This window comes from Salvelinus alpinus, chromosome 9 (assembly GCF_045679555.1).
Source record: "Salvelinus alpinus chromosome 9, SLU_Salpinus.1, whole genome shotgun sequence".
Lineage (NCBI taxonomy): Eukaryota > Metazoa > Chordata > Actinopteri > Salmoniformes > Salmonidae > Salvelinus > Salvelinus alpinus.
In genome coordinates, this window is record NC_092094.1 from 36,818,473 (window position 1) to 36,844,032 (window position 25,560).

The window sequence follows — 25,560 nt, forward strand, 5'->3', positions numbered from 1 at the left end:
TCATCACTAAGGACTTAACATGATCCACACACCCTTGAAGAGTGCACGACAGTGTCTCTTCCCCCTCAGGAGGCTGAAAAGATTTGGGATGGGCCCTCAGATCCTCAAAGTTCTACAGCTGCATCATTGAGAGCATCTTGACTGCTTGGTATGGCAACTGCACTGCTCATGACTGCAAAGCGATAGAGGGTGGTATGGAGAGCTGATGGCCTAGTACATCACTAGGGCCGAGGTCCCTGCCAACCAGAGGGGTATATTACGATTGAAGCTAGATCTACTCAAGCTTTTATAAATTTAGCAAGCTTCAGTTAGCTTCACGTTCAAGCTTCATCCATACTACGAAGGTGGATATTGATCATGCAGCTGCCGCCAACTCAAGCAAGGTTAAATTGCAGCACTTCTAATAGCCTTTTTCACACCATAGCCTGCTGAATTTGCAAGATAATTTTTCATTTTGGCAATAATGAAAATGTGGCACTGCCTTGCCCCTGGGTTGTGTAAGTATGGTCTCAATGAAGAGTTTGGCGTTCGACATGCAAGCACAGTTACAAGCTTGCTAGAGTTAGCGGCAGTCGTACGAGCAATACCCACCGTCATAGAACAGATGAAACCTGAGCTGGAATGTGAAGATAACTGAAGCTGGCTAGCTTTAGAAAACCCGGAGTATATCTAGCTTCAATCATAGAATACCCTTCAGGTCTGTGGTGGTGAAGCCTGTAGGTATGAATTTGCTGGCTGTCATATTCGGAGATGTCAGCAGGAGAAATCGTTAGCTACTTTTCCTGGCTGCTGGGAACCTTCCAAGGGAAAAGAGGGCATGTGATTTCACGCCACAAGATTTTTTTAAATCCATTCAACCACAGATCACAGGGTCAGTTCCCATGTTCTCCAGGTAATTAGCATCCATTGTGGGCTGTCATCCGAGAGGGACCAGTGACATTTTCACAGGCTATTCTCCCCCATTAAAAGTGGATCAAGCTGGGGATTTAGCAGGACCGCCCGGCCCCCATCACCTTTAATGGAATTAGTCTACTTCACAACCAAGGCAACTGATCCTCAGACAGCTCTGATGGAATTTGAGGCAGGCTATAGTGGGATGGGGACCTTCAGCATCTCTGGTATGGGATTACACCACCGAGGTTATTCTGATATGTGAACCACTTATAAAAATGCAGTTCTGTAGAAAATCCCAACTCTTTTCATATATAACAATTACACTGTGTGGGACAGTTTCAAACACCAAAGTACATGAATGCAAGAGATGTCCTTAGAAAACTGTTTGACCATGACTTACTTTGAGGTAAAATATTTGATCATTGATCAAGAATGTAGCCACTTAGGAAGACAGCTATTTTACCAAGAGGGATTGTAAACCACTCACTCATGCTGACAGATCATGACAAGGCCATTCATCTTGTTTTAGCTGAAGATTACATTTCAGATGCTGTTGTTGAAACTGATCTTCAGTTGCCACAAATATGTTGATAGCACACTTAAACCACTTTCAGGCCTCAAGTGGTTTATTGTGAAGATGGGTCCATGTCCATCTGTTGTGTAGAGCTATCGAGGCACCCAGCTACATGGCTCAATGCCAAATGAATGGGAAAGATAAACAATATTTCATCAATTCAGATGCTGCCTATCATTCCCATGCCATTTGGGATGGGGCAGTATATAGATGAGAGATGTGGGTCATCTTCGACATTAGAACACTTTTGAAATCATACATTTAGATTAAGGTTTTGCATGTCGTAGCTTTTATCAACATACTTTAACACAGATTTCCCAACTGTTAATTTTCTGAATGTCAAACATTACAAAAATAAACAAGGGACCCAAGGCTTACACTTCATAATTAATTTGAAAAGTTTGCCAATGCTACTCCATTAACAGTTAAATCATGATGGATATTAGAATGCCTCACCAGAGCTCATTATATAAAAACAAACAAGACAAACAATTAAGCAACCCATAATCGCCTGAACAAAAAGTACTAAATAAGGATATCAGTACATCAGTTAATCTGACTTTAAAAGAACACAGGGAAGATGAGGCCAATCGGGGGACGATGCAGATTCAATAAATACAAAAAGTGGACAGACATTTCAATCAAACTCCATTTGGTCAGTGGAAAGAAAAGCTCCTTTGAAGAGTGGAGGCAAGATCCTGTGGAAAACATTGACTGCGTTTGTAGGCTGCATATTTCAAAGACAAACAACCTGCCTATGAACCTTCATCCAACAGCCACAACTCAAAGGCAGAAGCACACACGGTCTCAGCATAGTCTTCCAGAGTTCAGGGCCTTGTGTACTTTGGCATAATAGTCTGTGGTGTTGGTGCCAGTTGTTGCTGCTGCTGCTGAAAGTAAGTTGGACGTTTGACTCTGGGTTTCCATCGTTTGGGCTTGCTTTTGGATTTGGTGAGCTGCACCACAAAGGACAGCACAACCATGGCTCCCAGGAAGGCAAACATGGGGATGGTCTGGCCCACTTCTGGTTGTAGCGTCCTGGCATTATATCTGGGGAGATGACATGGGTGTCAGGAAGCAGCACATATTAGCATTGTCAAAATGGACAATGACTAGACAAAAAAAACAGATCTCTTAGATATTCAAACAGTTTGTGTGCATTTTACAAATGGACTCAGAACACAGTACCTCTGAAACATGTGCTGTTGAGCAGGTGATAATGCTACTCGGTATGTATTCTCACCTCCAGGGATGTCCCAGGCTCCACTCTCCCCAGGAGACAGAGGCCGGACCTGAGGTCTGTAGTTTCTGATGTTGGGCAGCACCACTTTGTCCATGTCAATAGATAGCAGCTTCTGGTGCTTCCATAGGTTACTGTGTAACAAAGGCATGGATGCACATTACGACACTTACTTATCAATATGGAGATTAACAGTTGAGTGTATTCAAAATAATCTCCCCATATGTTTGATAGAAAATGAAAGGAAATGTAGGAGATGGAAATGAACAAAGGAATAACACTTCAGGGGGTAGGGACATTGTTACATGGCTTAGAGAATCGGCACACACCTGGGTGCCGTTTCGTTAAGTGGCTGTGGCTTGGACCATGACAGGTGAGGGAAGGCAGGGAGTGGGCGTGGCTTTGGGTCTCCCAGGTGAGCCTCCAATACCCTTGAATACCGATATAAATGATTACCTGGAGGAGGATAGCTACTAAGTGTGTAAAGCTGAAACAAGTGCTGAGCTGGATATGTTTGAAGGCTTTCTCTTACCCTCCAGTCTCTCTGGCAGGGGGCGGTCGGAGCTAGCAGGAGGAGCCACCCTGCTCTTGGAGTGGGTGAGACTGGGAGGTGTCAAGCTGCAGGAGAGCATCCAGTAGCCAGAAACAATCTATGGGACAAACACACACAACGGTCAAAACCACACCAACTGATCATTTAAGATATTGAAAATGTAATGATTTAAACTTAACTGACAGTTTCTCAGATATGGTTTTAGATATCTGAAAATGCAGGTGGGGTCTCTACCTTTCTGCCTGTGACTGTCATCTATACAGTGAGTCTCCGTAAAGGGCTATCCGACCTCCCCCTTCAGACAGTGTTTGGTACATTCCCAGTATGGGAACACCCTCCACAATCGCAGTCTCCTGCTTCAAGACCTCCAGCCCTTAGGAAGAAAAAGAAAGAGGGGGGGTGAATATGTGAGAAAGACAAGGAGAGAAATATGAGAATATACAGCAACATCTCCATGGTAACAGCTGTCAGGTGGAAGTGGGTGTTTGCAATACCTTGATCCTTTAGGGTCTTGGAAATCACAATCCCATCTTCTGGAAACTTTGCAATACTGCAGCCTGATGCATAGTACACTGAGGAGACAGACGAGTTTAAACATTACACTAAATAATATAACATTTATTAATCCATCTAACCTTGATTCATTTTCTAGATTTACACACAAATGAGTGGCACAGCGAGTGAATGAGGGTGTGTGAGCGCGTGTGTGTTCTTACTGTCATGGTCTGCCATGGTGAAGTCTCCCTCAGAGCCCATCACTGAAGGCCATCGCCCATACAGAGATCAGATCATTCAGAGCTGGCACGTTGGCGCCCCCTGTGTCTGGCATCCACCATTGCCTGAGGAGAACATATTCAACCCATGAGAGGGGATACAAATGAAAGGCCAATTCTAAAACAGATGGGTTGGCTGACGTCACAAACGATGTGCACACATCGATGGGGCAGTGTGTTGCTATGATTCTGGATGGTCAGATAGCTAGCAACAATGACAAGAAGCTGCCATTGGGGGAATCGTAGATGGCTCATTTCAGCTCGTCTCGTTATTGATACCATGTCTTGTTTTGACTGATGTCATGTCTATGCTAATATGCTGGGCATCGGCACACATTTCAGCAAATAAACGCCTGTTTCAAATAAACGCAGCGTCTAAATTAATTGTTTGAGGTTACCATAGACATAGCTCTGAAGCGAGAAATCTGGGGTATATGATAAGGCAGCCTAGTCTTTGCAAGTCAGATCTGCGATGGATTTCTTATGTTTATACTGGTCCTACTAAATCACAATAAAGTGTGGTAGTCTAACATTTTTATTAAGCAAAAACTGTGTGCATTAAGGAAATGGATGCCTGGTTTAGTTCCTCGGCAGTAGGTGACTCCTGAGATTGACGGCTTTCTCGCGCCTGATTTTACACCCCATCAGCACTGGCAATCGAACCGGCAACCCTCTGGTTGATGTCCCACTCTAACCTCGAAGCTACCGCCATCCCCTATTGACACAGGCTATGCTGAGGCTTGACGCCCTGTCTGTCCTTTGATGTTTTAATGAGGACTATAGGAGAGAGACTCAGAGAAGATACAAAGTGGTGTTATAATACCTACCTGGTGTTTTCATCGTAGAACTTGACCTTCCTCATGACAGAAATGTTGTACCAGTCACTGAAGACGATGAGAGACAGTCCCTTAACCAAGCTGTGGCGAGACATTGATATCTCCTCTGGAAAGTACTCCTCTTCACTGTCCACCATCAATGTCCCTAAACACACACAGGAAATGTCAGCCCGAGACCAGATACAGAAAAACATGCTCTGCTATGCATGCGTAGGCACTGGAACTATTGCTGTAAGCAATGACAGCATGATAAGCCATTCATTCATGTGCTGCTCCCCCATATCCCGCTCTAAAATATGTTAGATCACAGTCAACTGACAAAGATAGCAAACATATTCTCACCATATTGATTAGCATCAAAGCAGGTGATGGGTGCACCCAGAACCTCCACAAAATAACCCATACTCCTCAGGTGCTGGTACATATCCCTGAAGTTGGTGTGAATGTGATCTCCATTCCTACAAATTATTCAGACAAAGCCAATATCAAGACACCAATCACAAAAAAAAGCAATGATTGTAAAGGGGTAAAAGGTCTGGCTTGCTCTTATATGGCACCCTCTATAGGCACGTTTTAAGAGTTGCACTGCAATGATCCCAAACAGCCTAATCTTCTCTTAAAACTAAACAGTGATACAGAGCTAAATAGTTGCCCAAAGAACTCACCAGTCCAGTGGGTCATTCTTCATGCGCAGGTTCTCTCGAGGGAAGTAGCCAGGCGGATAGCGCAGGTTGTGGTACTGGTCCCACAGAACCCTCTTACTACGAAGAGGAGTGGGCACTATCTTCACCTTGACTGGCAATTTAACCGTAGAGGTCATCTCCCCATCCACCTCAGACTGAGGAATTAAACAACAATGAGGGTCAGAACATTGAACCATTGACCCAGGATACAGCAAGCTACTTTGCTAGTAGGTAGCTTGCTAACTCTTATCCTAACAGTAGTATCTAAATATTGTGCTCTCTGGTTATAAATCTACATTAGAGAATGGCAGTATGAGATTACAGAAATAACATAAAAGTGAATGGTGAGATATGGTAACTACGCGAAACATATCCTGGTTATTACTCACATTATTCCCAACAGGCGAAGACACGGTCACCATCACATGACCCTGGGCAATCCCCTCCCATGATGCAGATTTCTTGGCGACAGAGATGGAGACTGCCAGGTATCCAGCCCAGGGTCAGAGGACTGGCGAATAGGAGACTGCCACATCAATGTGGTCACCATTCTGTGATAGGTAAGGCTGCCAGATGGGCTGGAGAGCACAAGAAAGGAAAATGTCAACAAACGGGAGGATGACACACAAAAAATAAATAAACACAGCATGTCAGATCAATTTATATTATTTATGTTTTGACATGAGACCTAAAGCCTTCAATACAAAAGTACCTTGTCCAAAATCCTGCCCGTCACACCCATGCCATTGAGGATGGTGACGTTGACGATGGTGGGCATGCCACCGTAGTAGATGGGCTGGGAGCAGTAAGGCCACATGTAGGGACACTCAGTCAGGTCGATGTAGCTGGGACTGAGACTAAAGACAAACAGGATCAAATCAACATGATCAGGTCAGAGTTATGAAAGAGGACCGCTGGACATTGCTAGAACCTTTCAAGTAGTTAAGAGTGAACATATAACAAAGTGAATACTATGTAAAACAAAGTGTATGATGAGCGTGTGGAGTGTGTGCAGTACCTGGCCTGGGGTTTGTAGCTGTTGAGGATCTGGTAGGCTCTGATGAGGTCCAGTTTTCCGTGGCCCTGTACAAACATGTTGACTCCAGGGAGCCTCAGTGCTGAGGCGATCAGAGCCTGCTTCATACTGGCTGGGTTCACCAGCTCTCTGCTCAACACCGTGCTGTAGGAGAGACACAGCTGGGTTAACAACTATTACATTAACTTTGCATTATGTTTCAATGATCAATAAAGATGAGGAATAAAAAGCAGAGCTTCCATCGGACTCAACAGATGAGAAAGAGTGGGATGAGGTTTTAGAAACAGACAGACTGCGAGACGGAGATTTAGGTGCAATAAACCCATTTGTAAGAGATGTGAGAATTAAACTCAGTCTGGATCTTAAGAGACAAATGGAAGTGGAGATAAAGGTGAAAGTGTGTCAGCTCTTTCCCTGGATGGAAAGTAGATTGATTCTGTTAAATGTCTGTGTTCTTGTTGTTTTGAAGTGAAGGATAACTATCGATTTCATTTATCCCAAAGGGTCCACAGGAAAAAACAGCATCATCAGACCACTTACACAGACACAGTCTTTCTGTTAAATTGTAACTGCATCTTGAACCTGAAATCAATTGTTTCAATTCAGCCGACTCTTAGTCTGTCACTAACACTGCGAATGAGGTGTTCATGGTCTCTTAAAGAAATACTGCTGAGTAAGGTGTCTCCTGCAGAACAAGTAGACTAACTTATCAATCAAATGCTTTAATGCTACTATGCCTATACACCAGACTGTAGCATAATGTTTACAGACAAGATGTATGACAACCCATTGAGATGTGTTGTAATGGTAATTATTGAACCAAATAAATTGAGTGAACTGCTGGCAGACTATAGAAGAATGTTCACCATTAGCCATGTTTCAGCATTTCAGTAGAAACGAATAATGCCTCTGGTAGGTAATGCAGCAGCCACTTCTTGTTAGAGTATGTTCTGAAGTTATTCTGCTCACAGATAAAAAGCAGCAACATCTCTCACAAAGCAAAGTCTGACCATGAATAATATATTGTGTATGTGTGAGTGAGTGAGTTGTGGAGAAAGTGGGGGAGTGCTAAGAGCATGCGGGAGGGAGGGAGGGAGGGGCCAGGGGAAAAGAAGTGTAGACAGCCAGGCAAGGAACACACACACACGAACATAAATTCACCTGTTAAGGTACAGATTGTGAGAACTCACCTCACCAGTGGGGTCACAGCGCCTGCCACCACAGGTGATGCTACGCTGGTTCCTGAGAGAGAGCGGCAGCCCTCCTTCATCCCTGAGCCCCTCACCCCAGAGCCATAGGTCACAATGTCAGGCTTCACTCTGCCATACCCCCCAGGCAGCTCCTAAAACAGCAGGCAGAGAGAATCATGTTGAATAAAGAGTATAGGGGAAAGAGAGAACATGGGAGAAAGAGACACTTGCAGCGAAGCCGCTCAACATTTACATTAAGTCATCTAACAGACTCCCATCCAGAGCGACCCACAGAAGCAACGCCCTGCTTAAGGGCACGTCAACAAATCTCCCACAAGGTCAAAAACCTTCCTCAAGCTCCCAACCGCCAGGCCACCAGCCCTCCAAGATCCCCCCCACAGTTCCCTGAGAGCTGCCCCTCAACCATCTGAGACCCCCCCGAAAACAAAATCATAATAAAATTAAAATAATTCCATTCTCCATATGTGCACGTTTGAATGCATGTGTACACGCGTACAAACACTTGCGCGGCATCAGCCTCAGGCAAACAGGCATTAGATTAGTGTCATTCAAACTTTTTTTTTTCATACATTTTTTTTTTTTTACTTATCTTTGACCGTCATTCTAACTCCACTCCCACTTGTCTCCAAATCCACATCCCAACCCTCAGCTTCCCTCAGCCCATCCCACCAATCTCTGCTGGCCACCCTCTTCAGATTTTCATACATCTTTCAACTATGCTGTGATGTTTAACATACAATTTGAATCTATTGAATAGTATCCACAGATTGCGAGTTGAAGATAAATACTTTTACTTAGACCGCAGCAGTCTAAGTTACTGCAGACCCGGGTTCGATCCCAGGCTGTGTCACAGCTGGCCGTGCCTGGGAGACCCATGAGGCAGTGCACAATTGGCCCAGCGTCATCCGGGTTAGGGGAGGGTTTGGCCGACCGGGATGTCCTTGTCCCATCACGCTCTAGCGACTCCTTTTAGCGGGCCAGGCGCATGCACGCTGAACTCGGTCACCAGTTGTACGGTGTTTCCTCGGCTACGGCTGGCTTCTGGGTTAAGTGAGCACTGTGTCAAGAAGCAGTGCAGCTTGGTAGGGTTGTGTTTCGGAGGACGCCTGGCTTTCGACCTTCACCTCTCCCGAGTCCGTGCGGGAGCTGCAGCAATGGGACAAGACTAACTACCAATTGGATATCACGAAATTGGGGAGAAAAAAGGAGTAAAATTAAATAGAGTATTAGTATATTGGTATTTGACTGACCAGGTCTCTCCAGATCTCACAACAAAGCTATTTCTAGGGTCAATTACCAATACAGACCAGAAACAGTCTACCTGAGGGCAAGACCATAACAAATCTATTGATTCTGTATCCTCACAACAAAATCTGCCGAGCTGCGATGATATGCCCCAAATGTTCAACATTTTGTTGGTAGCAAGAATTCTGTACAATCATTTTAGCTGAAAAGCACAGTCTTGAATCTTACGTTGTTTTATACATCAACTCATACATCCTGTATCATGGAATATCTACATCAAAAATCTCTTCCCAACTATTTCGCAATCTGTATGGCACAGCTGTCAACATCCTGGTCCTCAAATGAAACTGGTATACTTTCCTATTTTTATTCCTCTGCCAGTTTTGATCCTTTATATTGGGCAGACCAGTTTCCTTCTAGGTAATGCTGTCATCAATTGGTTGTAATCTTAAGCAGACCATCCCATACAATTCTGTTAACTCCATGAAAGACATAACTCCCCATCCCAATATCTTTTTATTTTATTTTTATAAATAGCTTTTAAAACATATTTTCCATAAATAGAGCTCTTTTATCAACCAGCACATTTGAGTTCAACCAAACATTTGTTGTAATATTTGTTCTATCTTTTCAGGGGGATGAAATTGAAACCAGCTCTGCAATGCTTGTTTGAAAAAGGTTTAATTTTCAATTAATCGAAAATGAGACATAGCAATCTGCACAAAGGCATGAAGGCAATTTGTAAACAATGGATGAGCTTTTCTTAGTAATCTACTTGAGAACCATTTAGGCTTCATTTAAAACTTTTGTATAAGTTAAACTTTAATATTAAGGTTTAGTGCTTTTTATATTTAATAATCTTAACCCACCCAGTTCATATTCATTATATAGATGGGCACGCTTTATCTTGTTTGGTTTAGCGTCCCAGACAAAGCAAAATATTTTTTGCTCATATTATTTGAAAAACGAATGATCAGGAGTAGGCAGCGCCGTAAGTAAACTGAGATATGACAATGTTTGCATTCCTCATTTATATGTCCCACAAAAAAAAGGTTAGGGAGTGCCATATGCTGCCATACGGTCTGAACACGTCCAATTACTCTATCTCAGTGTTTTCTTATGGCTGAGAGTCAGAGACGCAGGGTTAGATGTCTAGTGTGGAACTGATAATAGGTAGGCTGGGGAACAGAGTTCAGTTTACTATTACTATGAAAGGTAAGAGTACACAGATAGACATTTGAGAGGTTATGCTGTGAGTGAGACGTACCCATGTAGTCATCCCCCGCGAGGAGAACCTGGCAATGTTGTCCTCAAAATCTATCCCACCGACCCCAATCACATCCATCTGATCCGCTGGATTGTTCAGGGTGCTAGGATACGTATGGAATTGAAAATGTATGTAAAATAATAATTACATCTTGGCTTTCCTTTAAACTAATCTGTATCTTGTAATAATCAATGCTACGCCCTTTTGACCACCACACCTCCTCTAGGTGTGAGAACACACCCATATAGTGGTCCATCGTTCCCAATGGCAGAGACCATGATCACTCTGTTAGCAGTCAGCTCCCAAACCTGGCACACACAAACACACATTTTCAGCAAAATAAACTTTTAGGAAAGTAAATCAGTTTAAATGCTTTTGGGATTCTTTATTATTCACCTTATCAACAAAGGGGTGGTCCATGAAGTCTGGACCGCCGATGCTGAGGTTTAAGACATCAATCTTCTTCAGAATGGCATAGTTAAAGGCATCCAGGAACCAAGAGGTGTAGGAGACCTGATTGTTGGTGAACACTCTGAACATGTGAAACTCAGAGTCAGGGGCAAAGCCCTGGCACTCTCGCATGCTGGCAATGACCCCTGCCACAAAAGTACCATGTCCCAGCCCTGGAGAGAGAAGGACGAGACCAAACGTAGTGTCAATGGCCACAGCACAGAAACAGATCACATTACTAAAGCACAAGGAGAGGAGAGGGTTCACTTAGTACCCATGATCCTACCATTATCAAGTGTCTTTTCATTGGTCCAGTTGGTTCTCTCCTTCACGTTTTTAAAATGTGGATGTTTTTCGATGAGTCCTGTGTCAAAAACAGCCACCTTCACTTCGGAATCTACACAGAGAATACGGACAGTTAGAATAAACCAGCAAATAAATGTACACAAACTACAACATGTACACAAGACACGTTAATGTAAACGACCACAAACACACCCATTCAACTGTTTACACACAACCTGTTATTAACCAGACAGACACAGTGCCCCCTGCTGTCTGTCCTCACCGGTGTGTCCCATCTGCCAGAGGACATCAGCCTGGGCCACGTGTCGGGGGATGGCTCTCAGTAGCCTCCGGCTGGAGTGGCGGCCCGTGGCATGCCAGAAGCCCGAGGCCAGAGACAGGCTAGTCCGACGCAGCAGCCGGGACGACTGCCACTTCTGGGTCCAGCGGGTGTCGTTATTGCAGGGTTCCCCGGGGTCCGGCGCTTACGGGCAGGGATGACAAGAGAGGAAAACGTCAAGAACAACCGTTGCTGAAATAGCCAGGAGTGAAAAACAAACATTCAGTCATACATTGGTAGTGTGCGCACAATATTGAGAGAAATTCATAGCTCCCCAATGTGATATGAAATCTCTCTATTCTGCATACAGTGAAGTAACCTCTTTCGTTCTCATTTAAAATAATCTGCATGTTAACGAGCTACTGAATTGAGTTAATCATGAAGAATACATGAGCTCATTGAACTTGACTGGGTTCCAAATGAAACAGCACTCTGTGACCAGACCATTACAATATTCAGAGACAAGATATAGGAGATGGTGGTGGGTGACTAACAAGCACCACTGACCTAATCATGTGAAATGGCCCTATTGCAGTAACAGTCTTCAGTGACACTGACAGAGCTGCTGATGTCTCCACTATGAAGTGTAATTATTTTACACTCTATTCTCCTAGTCACTCCAACAGATGATGATACCGCCACTGCCTGCTCATAAGTATTACCATCTCTAAATGGATCCAGGAGGTCAACCTGTGGAGATAACTTTAGTCTGATTAATATCAATGGAATAAAACATCACTGAAAACTATGAAATGGTTCATCAACTCGCATCACGCAAGGAGAGCACTGTGATTTTAAGTGCACTCCTCTTTCATCAAGTTCATTTTAAATGTCCCCTTTCAATTAAATCATGTTTAAATTGGTGGCAGTTAGTGGTACTGGTGTTGGTTTGTAGTGCAGCATGGTCATTGTGGTGGTGAGTGATTCCTGCACTACAGATGCAGACTAGGTGGTGGGAGGAGGACGACCATTTAGGGCTCTGGGGTGGAGGGGGCTCCAATGTGCCCAGACACAGCACTCTCATTCCAACCCAGGTCCTGAGAGGAGTTTCTACCAACCCCCGGGCACACACAGTGCTCTGGAGCTGCATGATATATGATCCCTGCTAAACGTCTAACACGTCCAAACACAGTGACAGAACAGAGCACTGAAACTGCCTGGAGCACTGAAACAAAAGCACACTGACCAAACTAAAGCTACTGTGTAGCAGAGATAAAATAAGCACCAATTTACCTCTGACTGAAAGGAGTCTGTGTGTATGGGAGCAGTTTGGTGAGTGGACATGTGAGATCAAACAGTTTCATGGCACGGTTTCAAGCGAGGGACAATAACATGGTGAGTTTACCAGGGGGAAAGACTTGGGGGGGTGATCAAACACAGAAAAACATGACCGGAGGGCAGCTATACGACTTGACACACATGTGGGATATGGGGACAGTCCATATGACAAAGCGTAAAGTATGTGGATCAGTTAAAACAAGAAAAGCAGGGCTGAGTGGAGATGGAGACTCACAGTCAGGCATATACTTGAGTGTGCTCCAGCTGGGGCGTAACCCTCTTTATGTAGGGGTGGTCCTCCAGGGTGAGCAGGCTGCTGTGAGAGGCCTGGCAGATCTGCACCACTTCAAAGTCACTGGGGAAGTCACTGGCTGGGTTCTCCCGGAGCACGATGCCCCAGTCCAGGGCCTCGGCGCTCCGCAGAGCACTACTGATGAAGTGACTGATTCTCTTGTTTCTAGAAGAAAAAAAATGCCCAGTTACATCTCTGGGCTGGTACAGGACACAATAGTGCAGCATTATACTAGCAGTTCCTCTGCTATCACTTAATTGCAATAGGGAAATATAAAGCCCTTACGTTTGACTGACAAACAACTTTAATAACATCTAACTAGACTACACAGTTCTTGAGAATTAACACTAACCATTGAGCAAAAGCAAATAACCAAAACAGTGAAATAAAAGTCCATAAGAACAGCAATGGATGACAAAAGGAGGCCTAGAATCAAATCATACTGAATAACTTTGTTAGCTACATTGTGCCATTGTCAGTGTACAATTGCAAAGACCCCTTAGGTGTGGTACCAATGCAGCTTAATTGTCATGAATTTAGTACGAATGTGTTGGCAGAGACAAAACTACAAGCCAATTCTTTATTGACTCTGTAGAAGGCCCGTCACATGATCTGGACCGCTTAGCCCGACCACTCTGTCATGATTTTTATTTTTTTTATTTTTTTACCGTTATTTTACCAGGTAAGTTGACTGAGAACACGTTCTCATTTGCAGCAACGACCTGGGGAATAGTTACAGGGGAGAGGAGGGGGATGAATGAGCCAATTGTAAACTGGGGATTATTAGGTGACCGTGATGGTTGAGGGCCAGATTGGGAATTTAGCCAGGACACCGGGGTTAACACCCCTACTCTTACGATAAGTGCCATGGGATCTTTAATGACCTCAGAGAGTCAGGACACCCGTTTAACGTCCCATCCGAAAGACGGCACCCTACACAGAGCAGTGTCCCCAAACACTGCCCTGGGGCATTGGGATCTTTGTTTAGACCAGAGGAAAGAGTGCCTCCTACTGGCCCTCCAACACCACTTCCAGCAGCACCTGGTCTCCCATCCAGGGACTGACCAGGACCAACCCTGCTTAGCTTCAGAAGCAAGCCAGCAGTGGTATGCAGGGTGGTATGCTGCTGATGATGACCCCTCGTCCTGCTTCACAATGCACTGCTCTCACTGGGTCATTAGGAATTCATTGAAAAATAGGGCTGCGGAATATAAATACCATGTTATATTCTGGCATGGTGTTCAGCCAGCAGGACTGCACAGACATGCATCCCAGACAGACTACTCTGACTGGAGCACTGGGCATTTAAGAGGAAGGAGGGTGGTATGTACGCTCTGGGACAAAAGCCAATGAATACTCCATCGAACAATGAAGGATCCAACAACAGCTTAGCTAAAGCCCTCAAACTCAACTCTGGCCGTGTCTAGACTTGACAGTTCATGCAGCTTTAGTATTCTGACCATGGAATTCCGAACGTGTCATGCATCTACACCTACATTTAAATGCGTCTACAGGCGTTATATTCAAATAGCAGCATGCATTCTACAAACGGTGGAATAGGCGAAATTTGACAATACCACAACAACTGATGGCAGTAGCTAACCTCTGTAGCTAGCCAGCATGCAAGCAAGGCTAAAGGGATTGCAAACAGGTTAGCATAACTCTAGCCAAACAATCTTTTCCTAAATATTAGCTAGAAGGCTAGCATTTATGAGTCCAGCAAACACGTTCCTTACACGCTAGGAAAATATTTCCTCCAAAGTTATAATTAAAAGGTGCCTCTTGGTCCCAAAACACACGTTTGAGACATGTGGGAGTAGTGCTGATGATGTCGCCCACTGTACGAGCTTTCGGTAGCCTGATTGCGTCCGTACTAAGGAGAAATCTGCACAGCTCTGTACACAATCCGACCACAAATCGACTTGTGCGTCTAAACCAGTCTTTTCAATGCGATCTTCGTTTTCTGATTGAAGAAGTCACATGTAAGTGTCAAGTGTAAACATGACCTCCGGAACTCGGAGCCAGTTCCACTGCTTTTTTTTATTTATTCCCCTCTAACCAGGAACTGATTTAGTGGATGCAATTAATTATCAGGTAAAACCAGCAGGCTCCGGACGTTGTAGGGTAAGAGTTGAATAACCCTGGCCTAAAGTCTGCCAAGCCATGTGGGAACCTCCAGCCAGATAGAGTAGAGAAGCATGGCAGTGATAGTCCTGCCAAGTGCACGTTGTGTTATCGGTCTGTGGCCAATGAGTGACAATTCATTGAACAAACACCATAAAACAGAAAGATAAACTTGACTTACGTGTCATAAATGGCAATCACCGTAAAGAGAATGTGGCCTGAATATATCTCACAAACATGATTTGGCTTTGACCCAAATAATGACAAGACAAGGTGTTGTTAGGGAATGGTGAGTATGGACTAAGGACCTTGTATGTCACTCAAGATGTTTCAGAAGTTCCATAGTAGTAGCCAAGAGGCAGCCCTCAGTATTAGCTTCCTGGCATTGGTGTTCTAGTATGTAAACTACAGTAACATAGCTTACCATGTTCGACTACTTTGGTGGAAAAATTCAGTTTTACAGTGAGACTTGAGCAGTTGGAACTGTGGGTCTCATCAGGGTTGGAAGAGTAGATGAAGGATGCAGCCTCATCCCCTTCCTCTATCCCAACTAGAATGAACCTGCCACATAGCAGAATCACTAGTATGGAGAAACATATAGGCACCAGGGTCATGGTCCAAGCTTTCCTTTTCTGTTCACTAGAAATAGTCTGTATCCCTCCAAGCCCAGAGCCCAAAAAGCCCAAAAATATGGCTATGAAAATCATCAACAACATAGTTCATGTCCAGCGCTCATCGGTGCCCTTCTTGCACACGGCCTGAGCTTCTTTATTTTCTTTCTGCGTTTCCTCTCCATCTTTAAAGTCCAGTGTGTTGATCCTTCAGCCAGGCAACTAATCGGGGATCCATTTTCACACACAGAGGAGATCCACAGAGGCAGATGAGGACGGTGGTTGTGTAGTCTAGGGAGTTCCCCTGCAGATCTTTTCTTCAAATACCTGGAATGAAATGGAAGACACATTGTCATATTAACAGGACATAATAAAATCTAATGCACACATATGCTTCAGAAACTTCATGCTTTCCGTTCCCCAATCAAATCAATCTATACTGAACAAAAATATAAACGCAACATGTAAAGTGTTGGTTTCATGTTTCATGAGCTGAAATAAAAGATCCCAGCAATTGTCCGTACTCACAAAAAAAAGCTTATTTCTCTCAAATTTTGGGCATAAATTTGTTAACATCCCTCTTAGTGAGCATTTTTCCTTCGCTAAAATAATCCATCCACCTGACAGGTGTGGCAAGTCAAGAAGCTGATTAAACAGCATAAAAACGAAATAGAAATGTTTTTCTAAAACTTTAAATAAATACAAGTAAAATGGATCTGAAAACTAAACTGAAACTAATAGAAATAAAAACGAATATATAAAGGGAGTGGCTGCGGTTCCGTATTTTCTGGAAACTCAATTTGCCTGGCTAAAGATTTATGCGCATGTGCAGGATCTTTTTTTCCTTAGCTGCTGCCGACGTAGCTGTTGCTCAGTACTCAGCTGCTGCTTTGCACTCCTTGATCGGTGATGAATGCCTTTGTCTGGTGTAGCCTACAAATTTAATGTTATACACAAAAGGACATGGTCGACATGTTTGAACTATTGCATTCCATGCCTCAGTAGGCTATTAAGCAGAAGCGTGATTTCATGTTATTTTATCAGGTGGGGAGTTGAGGCGTTCGCATGCTTCCCAGCCGAAAAAGTTCGGTAGAGTTCGTGCATATATTATGACGATATTTTGTGGTGTTTTGGACTTCATTGTTTTTTATGGTAGTTCGGGCACACAACATTATCCCATCCCTAAAAATCTACTGTTTTTCTGCAAACTCACAGGTCCTGTGATTAGTGGTGGGTAGTTGACTCCAACAGAATTGATTCCTCTATTCCTTGCCCGTCGACTCCCATTATGGATGTCAAGATAGCGGAATTTTTACAACGGCGGAAACTATTCTCCGTAGACTACTTGAAGAAAACAAACTCTTGCGTCTTTCACAGCAAAGAAAGAGCAAGCTAGCTAGCGAGCGAGGTACACAAAAAAAATTAGCAAACTAGAATGCTATTTGGCCCTAAACAGAGAGTACACGGTGGCAGAATAGCTGACCACTGTGATTGAACCAAAATTACTTTAACTATTTGCGCATCGTTACAACACTGTATACAGACATAATGTAACATTTGAAATGTCTCTATTCCTTTGGAACATTTGTGAGTGTAATGTTTACTGTTCATTTATATTGTTTATTTCACTTTTGTTTATTGTCCATTAAACTTGCTTTGGCAACATAAACATATGTTTCCCATGCCAATAAAGCCCCTTAAATTTAAATTGAGATGGGAGGGGCACAGCTAAGCATACTGTAGGTAGGCATGTCGGCAGACAGAACTGTGCATCGGTAATCAAAAGATGTAGGCTATCGCAATGCTGTATTTTGCAATTTCTTGGCTTGCAATGTCACTAAAGTAGGGGCTATCAATTAGTAGGCTGAGCTATTCTACACAACAGACCAAAGACCAAGACACACACTAGCGTTTTTTCACAGTGAAGAGAAAGAGGAGCAGGCGAGGGAGAAAATCGGGGCAGGCAGAGACAGAACCGGTACGCATAGGCTTTGTAATCTGTATCTAGCAATGACCCGTAAATTCACAAAAAGTATATATTAGTCTAACAATGAGTATGGCTGCTATTCTTCATAATGCCAGTAAATTGAAGTTGAACATAGCCAAAGAATAATTTTTATTAAGCCTAAATGTGCAATAAATAGTATTGCCTATATCTTATTTAATGAAACCCTGGCTGGCTGTTGACGAGCGGATAAGAGTGTAAAAGGTTGCGTCAATCAAATCTGGTATCAGGATAAAATGTGATTCAGAGTCACCGAATATACACTGCTCAAAAAAATAAAGGGAACACTTAAACAACACAATGTAACTCCAAGTCAATCACACTTCTGTGAAATCAAACTGTCCACTTAGGAAGCAACACTGATTGACAATAAATTTCACATGCTGTTGTGCAAATGGAATAGACAAAAGGTGGAAATTATAGGCAATTAGCAAGACACCCCCAATAAAGGAGTGATTCTGCAGGTGGTGACCACAGACCACTTCTCAGTTCCTATGCTTCCTGGCTGATGTTTTGGTCACTTTTGAATGCTGGCGGTGCTTTCACTCTAGTGGTAGCATGAGACGGAGTCTACAACCCACACAAGTGGCTCAGGTAGTGCAGCTCATCCAGGACGGCACATCAATGCGATCTGTGGCAAGAAGGTTTGCTGTGTCTGTCAGCGTAGTGTCCAGAGCATGGAGGCGCTACCAGGAGACAGGCCAGTACATCAGGAGACGTGGAGGAGGCCGTAGGAGGGCAACAACCCAGCAGCAGGACCGCTACCTCCGCCTTTGTGCAAGGAGGAGCACTGCCAGAGCCCTGCAAAATGACCTCCAGCAGGCCACAAATGTGCATGTGTCTGCTCAAACGGTCAGAAACAGACTCCATGAGGGTGGTATGAGGGCCCGACGTCCACAGGTGGGTAATACGGGTAACCCCTCCATTCCCAATAAGGACCCGTATTTGTAATCATGTAATCCCAATAAGCACACCCATGCCCATTAAATAGGTACACTGGCACCCTCCTATATACAGGTGTTAAAACCAAACATTTTGGCTCAATTCTCCTGGTTCCACAAATATCTCAATTTCTTCCCTGCTTATCCAGATTAAGTGATCCTTCATGCTTGGTTAATACAAAATCCTCATCGTCTAAACTATGGGTCAGGTTACCCTCTTTAGCCTTCTCGGGGGCTCATGGTGTATCAGGAATATGGCTCCCACAATCAGACAGCTCAGAACAACCAGTACTCCTGTAAAGCCCCACCCTCTCCCAGAGAACACATCATCAGCCAGAGGCCAAGCCACACTTTCACTTCTATGAACGCTCACAGTGGGGAAAGGTCGGGTATAAGGGAATCTTCAGTAGAGAGTTGGCCCCCAGTACCCTGTTGGTTCTGGTTCTGCTCCTACCCCTGTGATTGTTCGACAGTGTCAGTGTGTCTTACCCTCCTACAATGTGTGATATGCCCAGGTAGTTCTTTCAGCTATTCTCACTGCGAATGCAGTCACCAGGAATACTTGGTATGGCCCCTCCCAACGGGGCTGCATTCCACCTATTCTCCTCATGGACTGGATTGCATGAATCACCTTCTCCTGTAATTCACCTGTAGTGCATAAAATCTTGGACATACAGGTTTGGTTAACAAACAATTTCTCATTTATTCTATCTGATTATATCTTCTTCTTTGCCTACTTGTTCTGGTCCCTAACTCTGTCATTCTATTTGTTCTATCTGATTAGCTAGAATGTCCTCCATTATTATCCTAGGAAACCAACTCTAGGGATAATATCTTGACCTAATATTTCAGTTACCATACTCGTGTCCGCCAAGTAAGTTGGGAACGCTATATATTTTTATTTATTTATTATTATTAACTAATAGGCCACACCACAAAGTGCCCTATTCCATCCCCCTTTTGATACATGGCTCCGCCCTTGTATCAATACTGGCGCAAATCTAACAATTCTCTGTCAAGTGTTTTATCTACTTTAAGAGTTATCTGTGCTGCTTTGTATGGTCTCCTTTTTTATTTCACAGGCCCTAGTCAATGCTACTATTTCAGTCTGTTGTGCTAAACTTTCTCCTCTCTGCTCTCAAACCTTCAAGGTCTCAGCAGTGCGGGGAGGGCCCCTCTATCTGCCCTTTCCCCTATCTATCTGTAGCTCTGTCTCATAACAGTCAGTAACAACTATGTGTTGTTTCCAAACATTAACTGAGTGTCTCACTGTTATGCTTTATCTTAACTCATGGAATTAAAAACAAATGTCTATGGTGGCAATTTCTAAAGTCCTTACATAGGTTAAATAAGGTTATCTCGATCCTATCAATAATCCTGAATCACCACAGATGTCATATATCCTTGTCATCTTTCTACTATTTAAATACAAATCTCCACATGAATTGATAAAGCCAAAATACTGCTAAACATAGCATATGTTTTCTGTACTAATGAAATCTCTCCTTCGGGAGTCCACTGTATTTTATCTAACAATAACCTGGGTTAATCTTAAATCAGTCTCATCAATAATTTAATATATGTTGCATAGTATGGGATCCATTATCTACAGTAATTTACCATCCCTAAGAACTGCAAAATTTTTATTTTCATAATTAAATTGAATGCTTATAAAATCACTATGTTTCTACCTTCATCTTTTTTCCTGCCCTGTTGGTTTAAAATATGTCCTAAATACTTAACATGAGTCTATCTTTTTTTTTCACTGTTGTATTAATCCCCACCGTCACTCATGCTTTTGGACATATAGCCCATTGGGCATCTCACCCTTATTCATACACGCTTGGCATCTCACCCAGTACATCACATTTGTTCGTTATATCATAGAATACCTGGCCAGTCAAAATTGCATTCACCACCATATATTCCTTATGATCATTTACCAATATAAACTAATAAAATGTGGTTACTTACATCAAACAGGTATCTCACAAAATAAATTTGGATAATGCCAATGTGCAGATCTTTAGTTATTTGCAATTGGTATCTGCTTACCTTTTCTTTTCTTTTTGACCGGTCTTTTTTGTGAGAAACACCGTTCGACAACAGTAATGGTCAATTTGCTGGCACGCCAATGTCCAGCGAAGTCCTTTACCAGATCACGTCGGGTCACCATGTAAAAGGTTGTGTCAATCAAACCTGGTATCAGGATAAAATGTGATTCAGAGTCACCGAATATACTTTATTTATATTTATTTAACACAAGTGATAAATGGTAAATGCAATTTTCGTATATACGGGTTCACTGTATCACCACGCAGGGTAAAGCAGAGAACTGGCTGAAATAGTACAGACATCTTCTTTTATACTGTGACAGAGGTAGTTCCAACTTTAGAGTTGGCCTGTCACAGTAGAGGCTTAGTGTGGTTTAAACTTGCTAGCCTATCGGTGGTGCCCAGGCTGGTCCCAGCCCCACAGCACTCAGGATTCAGATGTCCGGAATGGTGTTTGTGAAGATTGAGCTGAGTTGTCGGTTTCTACACATTCCTCAGTTCCTGTTTTCTTGTTATTCAGCATTTTTCCTACACATTCCTCATGTCCTGTTTTCTTGTTATTCAGCATTTTTCCTACACATTCCTCAACCTTGTGGTTTGCACAGTCGACACCCTAGATCAGGGGTGTCAAACTCATTCCACGGAGGGCCTAGTGTCTGCAGGTTTTTGTTTTTTCCTTTCAATAAAGCCCTAGACAACCAGGTGTGGGGAGTTCCTAACTAATTAGTGATGTTAATTCATCAATCAAGTACAAGGGAGGAGCGAAAACCCGCAGACACTCGGCCCCCCGTGGAATGAGTTTGACACCTGTGCCCTAGATTAACAACAGCTTTTCTGCAGTCACGCTATGTTTTGTGATTAACATGTCCTATTTCTATAAGGCATATATTTTTGTTAAAAAGAGAACAAAACCATCCTTCACAAGAGGCAATCCGTAATTTAGATTAAGACATCAATGAGCGAGCTAGGACGGAGTCAATATAACTATTTGTTCAGCACATTTGAAATGTACAGCGACACATGGGCCGTTCTTACAGTATTCTCTCTGTACACCAACTCAGAACCATAGGATAAATAAAGGGGCATATAAGCAGACAATGAAAGCTCTTACACTATTCAATGATTACATTTCTCTAAAACAGGCTATATGTGACCAAATTATTAGGGTGATGCACATGGGCTACTAACAGCTTACTACACAACATACACTTAGTATTACTTTCTTAGCTACAGACAGTATACATATCTCCCGGGCATATTACATAATTTATGCAGCAGCATACAGGGCATTTTTGGACTCACCTTGTTGGGATGTGCTCACTTGAACAGGAAGGTGGCGTGGCGGTCCTCCGTGGGCAAATTTTGTCATCAAACTTGGTCAAAGTCGGCATTCTCTAGATTTATGGTGCTTTCAAAACAACTGGGAACTCTGAAAAAAACAAGGTCGAATCATGATGACGTCAGTGATCTTCAGGTTGGAGCTCTAGAAAGAGGCCAGAGTTCCTGACTTGCAATTCCTAGTTGGATGACCGTTCAAAACTTATTTTCCCAGTCGGAGCTCTTTTTTTCGAGTTCCCAGTTGTTTTGAACTCACTAAAATCAGATTTCCCAGTTCGTGGTTTCCAGTTGTTTTGAGCACGGCATGCTGGAATGACAGCATGGCCAATGTTGAATGTTTATCCTTTTAAGCTTGGAAAAGAGACCCTTAAACTGAGACTTGGGACCACACCCACTCCACTGAATAGCAGGCTAGTGATTGCTTTGCAATGCTTGCAGTTAGCCACTGATTCCTTCCAAACTACTCATTGTTGAATTTGCAATTTCCAACTTGTGTAATGTTTATGTCCAATGGCCGATGAGCACCGATACGTTTTATCTATAATTATTTATCTTCATATGACAAGGATTGTAAAGGATGTCAGTAGATTGTCGACTTGATTCATGATAATGACTGCTAGCTTGCTAGCTAATATTTTGAAAGCATGATGTTGACAATCAAAGCTACTGTAGATATGATTTGATGTCATTTTATCTTTGGCCAATTACCTTGAGCCTTCTTGGATGGGCACTTCTAATGTAACTATTTGGCAGCACCCAAGGAGCTTGAATTTTCTAGCTCTCCCCATCGATTTTGCACTGACATAGTGTCTCCATAAGTGAGAACACTGAGCCAATCACGGCGCAACTAGAGAACATTACCACCCTTACGCTCCTTATTTTCCGCTGGCTGCCCCACCACCACAGAAAGCCCTGAGCTAGGCTGAAACACCTGCATTTTGGAGTTGCATTACTCAAGAAAGCAAAAAAGAGACCATGTTTGTATGCAGCTTTATTAACTCAATTAATGTTTTTATTCGGTCTTGTGTGTAGAATAACTCAGCATACTCATTGATAGCCCCTACTTTACTGAATTGGCGCAAGTAATTAAAATACCAGAAATTGCGAAATACAGCATTGCGATAGACTAACTATTTTTGATTACCGATGCAAGGTTTTGACTGTCTACCTGGTGGCCGATATGCCTACCTATGCCTGGCTGTGACCTTCCCATCTCTCTCCCCCTAGCCCGGTCTTTCTTTGCTGTGAAAGACGCAAGAGTTTGTGTTCTTGAAGTAGGCTACAGAAAATAGTTCCCTCCGTTGCAAAAAAATACTGAATCTTAGGAGTCGACGCCGTGATTCGACAGGTAAGGAGTAGAGGAATCGATTTGAGTCGACTCCCCATTACTAATTATACTTCACTCCAGCTGCAATCTTTTTTCGTAAGGGGACAGGGTAGTGGGCTTGATTCCCGGGACCATCCATAAAATGTATGCACGTATGACTAAGTCGTTTTTAATAAAAGTGTCTGCTAAATGAGATATTGTTGTGATTATATTATCTACATAGCATACCGCTACCACGTTCAGATAGCTAACCATCATCATTCAGCAGCAACAGACGCCTCTACGCCAGGCTACGACATTAGCTATCTAGCCCTGCCTTCTGGATGGGATGCAGATTGCACTTTAGCTTCTTCATGAGGTTTAACGGCGGTTAGCATCCAATTTGTTGCATTACCAAACTCCCTTGTACTTTACTTGAAATAGAAAAATGTACTAAATAAATACCCTACCATCTAACACTATACTCACAAATTTCAAAACTATATAAAATAAATAAACACCCCCCTACTCCACTAATTAAATGTATTTATTCCTACCTCATGCCATCACCCTAAAGGGATTGGACATCACCACTCAACACATCCTGTAACTCTCCTGCTGTCAAGTCTTGCACACCCAAATACATCTCTGCATCTGCCACCACAACCTCAATTTCCCGAGACTTCCGATCCATTCCTGCAGTACCATTAATAACCATTGCTATAAATGCTAAAAATCCAATCTTACTGAAACTTATTTAACTTTTTGGCCTATCCCTCTGTACTGGTATATTTCTACTACTCACACCACTCCTCCCTTTTAACCCATCTTCCTCTACTTTCTTCACTGCCTCAGCATATGACAACTTCTGCTCTACTCTAACCCTGGAAACCTCAACCTGCCTCTCGCACGGGACATTTCTGATCCCCAGCTCCATGGGCACCCCTACAATTAACACATTCCACTACTTCCCCAATTCTACACATTCCTTTGTCTCATGTCCTTTTGCACATTTCTCACACCTTGGACCCTCCCCCCTACACACTGCTGCCACATGCCCATAATCTTGACACCTGTAACATCTTAACGTATTCGGCACATACGCCCGTATTCTATATCCTAAATTCACTTTATCAGGCAAAGACTCAGCTTCAGAACTCAAAAGAACAGACAATGACTCTTCTGTTCCCACACTCTAGCCACCCTGTCTGCGTTGCATCAAACGCCGAGCATCACATACACCGGGAATCTTTGCCTTCAACTGGTCAACGTTTATATCTACTGCTACCCCAGTTATCACGCCTTTCATTGGTGCCTTTTCTTACTTACCCCCATTCGTTTTACTTTAAGCGCATTCTTCCTCTGCCCAACAGAAACACAAACAATTATCACTGGACCACTTCTAGATACCCTCACCGATTCCACATGACCCAACAGTGAAACCACAAATTAATCAGCCAAAAGGCAAGAATCCAATTTCTCCATAAACTTCACTCCTACTGTCACAGACTCTTCTTCATCCTGATCCTCTGTGCATACCTCGATCACTTTACCGCACCTACCACCTCCGATACTTCACCGTCATTCACTTCCATTTCTCCTCCTGTCTTCAGCTCCCTCTGCTTACACTTTCTACCATTCTTCTTTGACAAACCATCTCCATTTTTTTCACAATTTTTATCCGATTCAAGCTCACGCTCCTCTTCCCTCACTCTTTTCCCCCATTCCTCCTCCGTTTGTCTCGGCATTGCTTTCCACATGCGAATAATTAACACGAAGCATTACCCCATTAGAGGAGCCAGCTTCCCGTCGTCCCAAGACTCTCACCACCATAAGCGTGGTAAGAAGTGCTGTATGTATATCGTTTTATAATCTTATTCAACTGAATAACACGACCCAGCTCAACTTTCTTCGGCCTCGAGTCCAACGCTTCTTCGGATCACTTTGCCACGACAGTCAATCCCTCTCCCCAGTGCCGACCAGGTTGGCTCAATCGGTCATGCAGATTGCACCACATTACATTTATTTAACTAGGTAAGTCAGTTAAGAACACATTCTTATTTACAATGACAGCCTAGGAACAGTGGTTTAACTGCCTTGTTCAGGGGCAGAACGACAGACTTTTACCATGTCAGCTCGGGGATTCGATCTAGCAACCTTTACGGCTACTGGCCCAATGCTCTAACCACTAGGCTACCTGCCGCACGGGACCACCAAATTATTT

General features: G+C 43.3%; 1 pseudogene; it reads right to left on the reverse strand.

Moving 5' to 3' along the window:
* Positions 1-1,734: 1,734 nt before the first annotated feature.
* LOC139584743 (membrane-bound transcription factor site-1 protease-like) lies at positions 1,735-21,606 on the reverse strand (annotated as a pseudogene).
* Positions 21,607-25,560: the final 3,954 nt, after the last annotated feature.